The sequence below is a fragment of the Cryptotermes secundus genome, unplaced genomic scaffold (genome assembly GCF_002891405.2).
Source record: "Cryptotermes secundus unplaced genomic scaffold, Csec_1.0 scaffold320, whole genome shotgun sequence".
Taxonomy (NCBI): Eukaryota; Metazoa; Arthropoda; class Insecta; order Blattodea; family Kalotermitidae; genus Cryptotermes; species Cryptotermes secundus.
The window spans coordinates 2,364,701-2,375,800 of NW_019731221.1; the positions used below are offsets into that span (position 1 = coordinate 2,364,701).

An 11,100-nucleotide genomic window follows, 5' to 3' on the forward strand; every position below is an offset into this window, starting at 1 on the left:
GCGGTAGGTGTTCAAAAGTGACCACTCTCCTCCATCTAGCGAAGAAGTAAAGATTGGTGGAGCTATACCTCCACTCCCCTATATATATTAATTGCGTGGTGCCTAAGTAATTAAGCACAGGGACAGCTTTACCTGTTATTTGTCCCGGAATTCGCCAGGACTGACTGAGAAAAACCTAAGCTTATTCGTGGCAGCCGTAACACGACTATTATCCATACCACGTACCATGTGAGTACAAGCTTAATTAATGTACGGTGGAAATGGTTATATTATATAAATGCCGTTCGTTGCAGGAGAAATGTCCAGTTTGATTTGCTTTCTTCCATTTTGGTTCCTGTGCGAGAGATGTTGCTTGTGTTGTGGATCTGACATCATGCGGTGAACGCTCCCCCCCCCTCCTCCTCCTCGTTCTTCTGTTACTCGTGGCTAGAGAAGCCCTCAGACAAGAGAGTCACGAAATTGTGGTTACCCTTCCATATAAAAAGAACTGAATGACCTTGAGCTCCCCCCCTTCCCCTCAGACGAAAAATGGAAGAAGAAAGCTTAAGTTTATATTTATGGCTGGACCACGTGGTAGGGACAACGTAAGCTAGCGTAAGGGTTCTTGTGTCTACAAGAAAGCACTCCGTAGGTTACTCCCTTAAGTATTTTGGTCGAATTCCTGAATATTTTCAATCCTAGTTTTTCTTTGAAGAAGCGTTGTAGGAAGACTCTCTCTTCTGCTGTATAACGCCATGTCATCCATTGTATGTAACCGCCTGCTTCATGCTGGTTCCTCGTTTGGCCTATTCTTCAACCCTGAAGATGGAGGTGAAATGTTCCCCGAAACGTCGGTTGACAAATGACTACAATAGCCCTGAAGATAGAACGCTTCATAATAAAGGCAAATTCCAAAAAGCCCTCTGTTTCCATAGTAAGGTATAATTTGTACTCAGATTTCATACTGGTTCCTGTACACCATCGTCAGAACCCTTCAGAATATAATTTATGCTGTTCAGACGCAACAGTAATTTATACCATTTCTCAAGGCTTCTCATGATGGTATATTACATTTTTTTTATTGCTAGTGGGGTGGGACTAAGTCCCTTGTACTTCGGCCACTTCTGGCCTATTGCACCAGCCCCAGATGATAGGTGAGGGTGATTGTGGAGCAATTGGTGGAATGAAGATTGGCAGGGGAAACCGAAGTACTCTGAGAAAACCTGCCCCAGCGCCACTTTGTCCACCACAAATCCCACTTGACCAGACCCGGGATCGAACCCGGTCCGGCGCGATGGGAAGCCAGAGACTAACCACTTGAGCTATGGCGCGGCTCAAAACTTTCGTTGGTTCCGAACCTCGGAACTTCACACTAGGCCAGTGTCTTACCCATAGACCACCAACACCACGAGTACTACGTTTAGTATTATTAATTATCTGATTACTGAATATCTGGGGTATGCTAAAAAAAATATTGGAAACAATGTTTCGGGTGCTTGATTTGCCTTCGCCCTGAGATAAAATGTACGTACTCACAGCGCCTACTGATTGTGATTAGCTCTTTTGATCCCACCCAAATGAGTATGTTTCACCGCCATCTGTGAGCAAATTGTTTAGAAAATATGGAAGCCTCGACCTCTCACAACCCTATGGGCCTCCATGGCCTGCTACAGGGATAACTTTATCGTTTACCTTTTTACCTTGCCCTTCACCTGAGGACGGAAACAAATCCAACCCCCTTACCGTTTTTGTTTTATATATTTTCGGAATATGAGACGATGACAAATCCAGATAATCAGTAATTTCTAAGACACCATAGTATGCAATAAGTACGAGTATTGAGAGATGGCGGGACAAGCTTGTTTTATATTAGTCTTATCGAGTTCTCACTGCGTCTAAACGAGATATCTCGTGCATAGTGTGGAAGCGGTTACTAATATTTATCATAATGTTTGAGGTATGCCCTGCATTTTTTAATCAGGTGAACAAGAGAGTTATACGTTGGTAGCTGGATTTAAAGCGCCGAATTCTTTGGGTCGTTTGGAACATGTGAATTTCAGTTTGGATATAAACATTTGTAAACAAAATGCCTATTTTCTTTTATTGCCAGTGGAGTGGGAGTAAGTCCCTCGTACTGCGGCCACTTCTGGCCTATTGTACCAGCCCCAGATGATAGGTGAGAGTGATTGTGGAGCAATTGGTGGAATGAAAATTGGCAGGGGAAACCGAAGTACTACGCGGTAACGTAGTTGGTTGAGGCACTATGCTACAAGCCGGAAGGTCGCGGGTTCAAGACCCGTGGATTTTTTTTAATTGACATAATCNGGATTGTCTAGATAATGTGGGACCCTCAACGTCTCCCAACCCTATGGGCCTTCACGGCCTGTTACAGGGATAGCTTTACTTTTTTTCACTTTTATACAATTACATGCCGATCACAGTGGCTACGCGGTCTAATGCAGGAAATGTCTTCGCTCGCTCGAACTCTAGGATCGTGGGGTCCAACCCCACTCAAGGCACTGATGCCTGTTTGCATTTATTCTGTGTCTGTGTTCTGTGTGTAGGTAGCGGCATTGCGATGGGCTGACACCCTGTTCAGGGAGTCCTACCGATTGTGTAAAAGACCAAGAAACTGAAAAGCGCTCAAGGTCCAACAGAGGGCTGTAGAGCCACGGATAGATAGATATAAATTACTTAACTAGAATTGCATGATTCACATAGGTCACTTAATATTGTTTTGTGGGAGTGGAGTTTAAAATGGCGTGAACTTTTGGGTCAGATGAGGAGACAAGATACGAACACAAACGTTTCGTGAAGAAATTTCTAGGAATAGATGGATCAAGGGTGGTTCATAGGAAAATATCTTGTGACACAAACTATCAATCCCACTTGGAAAATCTACGGGCACATTGTCGGATAATATTAAAATGGGGAAAATCTACGGGCACATTGCCGAATAATATTAAAATGGATCTTGAATAAGCAGAATATGAAAATATTAACTGAATTTGTCTGACCGAGCATTCGGAACAGTGGCGTGCTCTTGGCAGCAGGATAACGAAGATTCGTTTTCCGTACAGAGTGGGGACTTCTTGCTCAGCTGAGACATTATCCCTTCAAGAAGAAACCTGCTGCATGACAACCCCCCTCCGCCCCCTCTTTTAGATGGAACTAGTTTGGAATCGTGTTCAATGTCGGACTTTATTATTAACCGCTCTTAACCTTCTGGATTTACTGCCAGAACGTAATGGATGTTAGTAAGTTGTTCCCAATTGACAGTAGCAGTTCATCGGATAATAAAATACGGTTTGTTTGCTAGCTGCAAGTTGTATTCATTCTGTCTTCTAGCAGATTTATTCGTCAATTGAGCAGAAGCGTTCTCGTTAGTCTTACTGTTCCCTGTAAACATACAAGTTGATATCACTCCGCCTCTTCATGCGTTCTCGTCTCTTTAGGAGGATGCAAGCTGTAATACACGGGGACCGAAAATAACTATCCACACACTGTGCGTCCCTCCCCTCTTGACTAATGAGTGAGTCACACTCATTTCGGGTGTAAATTTAAACTCGTCCGTAAAACAGAACAAAAATATTCATCTTTTTTTAAGCGAGGACTCAGCCTAGCAGCTGCTTCGCCAGTTCGAAACAAGACTGTAAACGCTGCATGTTTGTGCTTTATTTAAAAAAATGTTTGTCAGCTGATGGAATCAGAGAAATGTTTGCTGCTGATCTGTAAGTCAGTGTAGCGGCAATGTAACGGAATGGATGGCTGGGGAAACGGGTACGATTCCAGACAGAGGCAAAGGTTTCTTCATCATGACTTCGAGACCGTCTCTGGGATCAGTCCAAGTTCATATCCGCTACGTACCGCGGGTCTTTTCCCAGAGATGAAGAGACCAGGTGAAACTGGCCCCTCGCTTTCATCTATTGCCGAGATTACGAATCCCTGATACTATACCTCCACTTCCCCACACTCCTTCACAGCGACATGCATATGTGAGCACAAAGACAGATTTTCCTCTTTTACCTTTACAGTAAGGGAGTCAGGATAGCGCGGTCGTTATAGCGAGTGGCTGGACGATAGAGGGATCAGAGTTCGAGTCCCGGTAGGGTAAATAATTTTCTCTTCTCCATGTCGTCCACACCTGCACTAGGGCCCGCACAGCCTCTTATCCAGTTGGGTACCGGGGCGGCTCTTTTCGTGGGGGTAAAGCGGTAGAGGCGTTAAGCTAACCATTCACCTCCATCTAATCCCGAGGTCAAGATTATGTGGATTTATACATCCTTTCCCCATACACCTTCATGGCGTAGTGCTTAATTAGTTAAGCACAGGAAAAACTTTACCTTACCTTACCTTTAAAGTAGAGTCACTGAAAACAGGATTTTTTGGGAGCTGCAAATTTTTTGTGTCCACCAAACTTCCACAGCGACCCTGGACCCCACTCAGCCACTTACCAGGTGAAAGCGGAATTCGCCTTTCCTATTGAGACTTCAAACTGCGTCTTGCCTTACGTCAGTGTTCTCCAGCCTATCCAAAAACGTAAATATTTTAATTAGTTTTATTTGTTGGTTTTTTTATTGCTAGTGGGGTGGGACTAAGTCCCTTGTANGTTTTTGGGAGCTGCAAATTTTTTGTGTCCGCCAAACTTCCACAGCGACCCTGGACCCCACTCAGCCACTTACCCGTTGAAAGCGGAATTCGCTTTTCTTCAGGTAAAGTCTCCGTTGCCTTTCCTATTGAGACTTCAAACTGCGTCTTGCCTTACGTCAGTGTTCTCCAGCCAATCCAAAAACGTAAATATTTTAATTAGTTTTATTTGTTGTTTTTTTATTGCTAGTGGGGTGGGACTAAGTCCCTTGTACTACGGCCACTTCTGGCCTATTGTACCAGCCCCAGATGATAGGTGAGGTTGATTATGGAGCAATTGGTGGAATGAAGATTGGCAGGGGAAACCGAAGTACTCGGAGAAAACCTGCCCCAGCGCCACTTTGTCCACCACAAATCCCACTTGACCAGACCCCGGAATCGAACCCGGGCCGCGCGGTGGGAAGCCAGCGACTAACCGCTTGAGCTATGGCGCGACCTATTTGTTGCTTTATATAGAGTATGAATGAAAATTTCCTACATAGTTTGGTCGGAAAAACTGCAAGGAAAAGGCCACTGTAGAGACCTATCGTAGGTGGTGAGGCAATGTTAAGATCGATCTTAAGGAAAATGAGATATAAGAGTCTATTGAAGGGATTCATCTTCTTCAGGATAGGTCATGTGCCGTGGTATTGTGAAGGTGGGAATAAGCCCTCGGGATCCATGAAATTCTGGCATTTTGTCACTAGCTGAGCGACTATTTCGCCTGCTTTCTCAGGATCTGTTCTGCTCCTAGGAATTAGGTTTATATAAGTGCTGCGTTAGTATTCCTCTTATGATATATGCTGATGCTAGAACGACCGTATTCTGTAATTTCGCGCTAAATATTTTCGAAATAATTTTGTTAGGCTTTCAGTCGCACTTACGGTTGTGGTATCGCTTTCAATTTCACATTTCGCATGCCTGAGTCAGTATAATCTCTGTATTTTAACACTTTACAATTTATTTCTTCGCGTCATTTTTATCAGTTGGTGTAGAAACATCGGTCAGTAAAAACATTCCTACACAAAACTGCCCCCCCCCAAGAGCGTAGCGTACAAGATTCAAATGATTCATGCACTAAAACCGAGTGACCAAGTAGCACGCACAAACTTTGCTGTGGACATGCTAGAAAGAATTGACGCGTCACTCGATTACCTCCACCAAGTGTGCCTCTCGGACAAGGCGACGTTCCATGTCAATGGAGTTGTAAACAGGTACAACTGCAGGTTTGGGGCAGTCCAAATCCACATGTCACATATGAGTTGGAGAGAGACAGCCCCAAAGTGAACGTGTAGGCCGGTTTAATGCACAAGTTGTTAGGGACGTTTTTCTTTTCGAAATAGACTGTGACCGGACGTTCGTACTTGGACATGCTGACGCTATACGCGCTGTCCCAGTTACCACCTCAAACTATCCTCCAGCAGGATTGGGCGCCGCCACATTTCTGCCTCCATGTTAGGAATCATCTGGTCAGAGATGGCTCGGAGATTGATCGGTAGAGGTGGACCAATGGCTTGGCCTCCTAGGTCACCATATTTAACCCCACTGGATTTTTTTCTTGTGGGGTTATGTGAAGAACACTGTCTACCAGGTTAAGATCAACGACCTGCAACACCTGAAAGCCCGCATAAGGGGCGCTGTGGCTACGGTAACACCAAACATGCTTCAAGCAATGTGGAACGAGGTCGAATATCGTCTGGACATTTGTCGTGCTACCAAGGGAACACACATTGAAATGTATTGAGAGATATATATTCAGAAAAACTTGATATTTTCCTTTTGTAATGGTGTAAACCATAATTGTCTATAATAAACACTTTCTGATAGACAACTATTTTATTTTGGATATATTTGATCCGGACACCCTGTATTATTTATAAAACTGCATTGTCACTGTGGGGAAGGACCACAGAAAATTCTGTATCGCTATTTGTCGACGTTGTTGATTTTACCAGAAAGTACTAAAGACCTTAACAATAGTGATTCTTTTTTTTTAGAACGTTGCCATTTATTGTCACAAGTTTCTATGGTTGGGTCACACGAGTTGGTCATTAGCGCCGACTGATGACAGAAAGTCATGACTGCTTACAGCTTCCAGGAACCCTGATTCTGCATTGTATCTTCTTTTGAATTCCCGCACTGCAAATGCCCCACACGACATTGTACTCAACTGTCAAGCTAATGTATGTTTTGGGGGAAATTTTATAATTTGGCACGTAGCCCGGACCAAAATGGGCAGCGGAGAGATGACCGGAGTACTGCACTGAAAATGCTATTAACGTAGATATCATGGATTAGGCCCTTTGGCCTGTTCGGTTGCAGATATAATGCATGTTACTTTCCCCCTATCTGTGCACGTGTAACAGCTTGACGGATTTCTGTGAGACCCATTACTCTGGAGTTCGACTCAAATTTCTCGTTTCGGTTTAGGTTCACGTCTTATAGTATGGAAACCTCCACGTGAAGGCCTGTCTGCATTTCTGCGCGTGTCTCACACTGAAGAGCTTGAGCTCATCTGGCTAAATATTTATCAGAGATTTGCCCTTGGTTCTGTATGGGTGTGAAACTTGGTATCTGACATTAAGAGAAGGACATAGACTGAGGGTGTTTGAGGACAGGGATTTGAGGAGAATATTTGGACCGAAGAGAGATGAAGTGACAGGAGGTTGGAAAAAACTTCATAATGAGGAGCTTCGTAACTTGTACTCTTCTACAAGTATAATTAGAATGATCAATTCAAGGAGGATGAGATGGGCAGGGCATGTAGCACGAATTGAGAGAAGAAATGCATATAGGATATTAGTGGGAAAGCCGGAAGGAAGGAAGGAAGGAAGGAAGGAGACCACTGGGAACACCAAGGCGCAAGTGGGTGGACAATAATAAAATGTATCTCAGAGAGAGAGAGAGATGATGGGATGGGATTGTGCTAATCTAGCTCAGGTAGGGACCGCTAGATGACTCTTGTGAACACGGTAATGAACCTTCGGGTTCCATAAAATGCTGGAAAGTTCTTGAGTAACTGCAGAATTGGCAGCTTCTCAAGAAGGGCTCAGCCCCGTGAGTGAGTGAGAAAAATGTTTTGAGCAGAAGTCGAAGAGAATGATAAAACATGGATTTCCTGCTCAGTATGGATTTTCCGCAAACCTTATGGATATCGAGGTAATTTACAAAATTGGATTTTATGCCGTGTCATTTCTAACTTGAGAACCGCTGTAAATGAGAGTACCATTGCTCATCCACGAAACTGTTCATAAGAGAATATTCACGAATTGTAAGAGAGGTAAGGCGCCAGAATTGTTTGGCTACGTATGCATTTCCTGATCTGTTGGACAGTTCTTCAAGGCAACTTGGACGCGGCACTGGACCGCCGCAACGTGCTGTCAGCACAAACACACTGCACACGCCATATAACAGAGTGCTTGGCTACCGGATAGACCTCAGGGATTCGACTCCGGGCAGGGCTAGGATTTCTATTTTCGACGCCACGTCAGACAAGCTCCGGGATCGACCTAATGAATCTTTCCTTGGGAAAACCAGCCAACTGTGAGTTCGTCATAAGGTTTAAACTTCGGAACCTCTTATCGAACCTGGGATAACAATTTGTCATAGTTTTAGTATGCGATCGGAACACGTAAGAACGTATTAACTGGCGAATACCGTGGACGAGTGATTAGAATTTATATTTGATATTCAGAAAGCCCCAGAAAAAGAATTCTCTACCAGGAATCGAAACCCTGTTCGTACACTTCACTACAAACAACATAATGGATTTATATTATTAAATTGGTTATAGAACAAAATTGCGCCAACTCTTCGAAACCTTGAATTAATTCAAATATAAATATTTAAAAAAATAATTATCTTCTTCACAGAAAAACTGCGTCTCCGTTACAAAGATCTTTGAGTTAAAGCTTTCAATGGAAATCATCATCATCATCATCAGTAATCTGTCAGACGACAGGTCCACAGTCTCTTCCAAAACAATTCCTCCACTTAATGCGATCTAGTGCTTTCTCCTTCAAATGACAATATCCTCTTCTGTCCCCAAGGTCATCCAGCATCTTCTTACGTCTTCTTCCTCGTCTTCTTGTCACGTCTATCCGCCCCTCTATCTTTCCTTCAATAACTTCTTTTACAAGGCAGTTTCTGCGTAAAACATGACCAATCCAATTAGCCTTCCGTTTTCTTATTTCGTGTAGGATATTCCTCTGCTCACTGACTCTAATTAACACTTCTTCATTTCTCACATAATCGGTCCAACTCATCTTCTCCAACCTTCTCCAACACCACATTTCGAAACTTTCCAGATGTTTCTGATCTACTGCCCTAAGTGTCCATGTTTCAGCCCCATACAAAGCGATGCTCCAAATGTAGCATTTCAGTAGTATTTTGAGAATCGTATGAATTACATACGAGTAAATACAGTCTGTGCGCAAGATACAAAGTTTTAGTGTTACAGCAGATGGTGTATGGGATGTAATAAGCAATGTGATTTGAAGGTTACATATATAGGCAAGTAAATAAATAAATAAATATTTAAACGAAGAAAGACATGGAAAGCAGTGAATGGAAAAACAGCTCACACATTAGTTCAAGCTCTGTGTTAATATCGGCGAAGCATGGCCCTTATTATTCTTCTTACTTTGTCACGTAAAATGGCCTGCGTTATTACGTCACGACACATAGCAACAGTAGCCGAACAGGCGCTTTTGTGCCCTGCAGTGCCAATAATTACCTTCTGTGGCAGGACTCCCCCAGGGCCGTGGGATGGACATAATTCCAACGCTGAACGCTGTTCGAAGAACCGCCAGAACTTAACGATTTCGTTATAATACATCGAACTTCACTGAGTACTGGTTATTAATCCTGCTTCTTATCTCGAAAATCGTGGATTCGAATACCGGCCCTGAAACAAGCTATCTTGAATTTATGAGATTTGAAGTTCTCACGACATTGACTGCTAAGAATCTTCTATGATATGACATCGTGTAGTCAGGTAATAATATACGGACATAATGCCAGAATCATCAGGGTCGAAGTGTAGTCCAATAAAGACAGAACCCTTTTACTCCCGAGTCTGTTCGTGTTTTCTTCAGCCCTGTAAATTAATCATCGGATAATTAATCATCTAACTCCATGGAGTAGGGTCCGCATTGAGAGACATGGAAAACAAAATATATTGAATGTTAAATGGTTCGATCATGAAGTATTTTTTCATTTGTTTCCATTCTCGTGAAATTCTTCCTTCCTTTAGTGCTAGAGATAGTAAAATGTAATTCAAAGTAAACCAGATATGTTGCATGTTTTCAGTAAATTTTCCATGATCATCATAAAGTGAGTAATCTGCAGTGGAAGACGCTAGTGTTGCGCCCTCCATGAAAGTAAACTAATGTTTGCCATAAAATTCACATTCCTAAACTACACACATAGTTACGTATTTGACATGCGACATTGAAATCTCTTACTGAAAGCATAAATGACTTCTAGCAGATATGACCTATTACATTTTCAAACTAAATACAGTGTATTTTCGTTCAGAGTTGAAATATATACTTGTAAATGCTGAAATTGTAAGTAATATCAACTTTTTCAAACAGCATCACTCAAATTAGTTAAATTCGTGCTATAGAAGTTAAAACTAAAGCAACATATTTTAATCCTTTAAAGAGCTGTGGTCATTATACATACCACCAACTTTTAACACACTAAAACTCTTCATTTTGCCCACTGAGTTCATTTATATGTTTCATATGACTGTCACAACAAACAGCGACATCTTCCCTAAACAGTATTTACCGACTGATCTTCTGAGCAGAGACGTAATATTCCCCATGAGGTACGAACTGAATTTGTATGTATTAATTTCAAGAAATTCAGTATTTAAAAGATTCGACTTAAGCGTGATATGAATGTACAGCAGTGTAAAGCAGAAAAAGGAAGTCATGAGCCTAACATGCATTTTTGTTTTATATTTGAAAGGTCACTTGGTTTAAGACACCAGCTATTTTTCTGATTTCTCTAATTTCATTCTTGATTTTAAAGAACTTTCACTTAATTCAATAGGCTACTTTTACATTTCATACGGTCCATATGTAGTCTGAAACCTCATTCTTGTTTCATGTACTGTATAAACTGTTATCCTGCTCTCCACACTGTCTTTCATTCTTTTCTTTGAACATCAAAAGCGTCTTCACCTCCTCCATACTTAGTTATCTTGATAATCTTGTTAAGTTTATGAGGGTCCTTTCGATCCCTTACGAATTGCGTCATTGTCCCTTATTTCAAGTAGGCCTATCCACTACTACTACTACTACTACTACTACTACTACTACTAATTCTTCAAACCTTGTGTGTTTATATATTATATTAATTATGGGCGCAGTAAAGTTTAATCTGGCCGCCCCATAGCTCAAGCGGTTAGTTGCTGGCTTCTCACCGCGGCGGCCCGGGTTCGATCCCGGGTCTGGTCAAGTGGGATTTGTGATGGACAAAGTG

General features: G+C 42.3%; 1 protein-coding gene across 4 annotated transcripts in view; it reads left to right on the forward strand.

Annotated features, from left to right (window-relative positions):
* Positions 1-11,100, forward strand: part of LOC111866474 (zinc finger protein rotund) — a 938,200-nt gene that overhangs the window by 924,826 nt on the left and 2,274 nt on the right. The window lies entirely within an intron of this gene.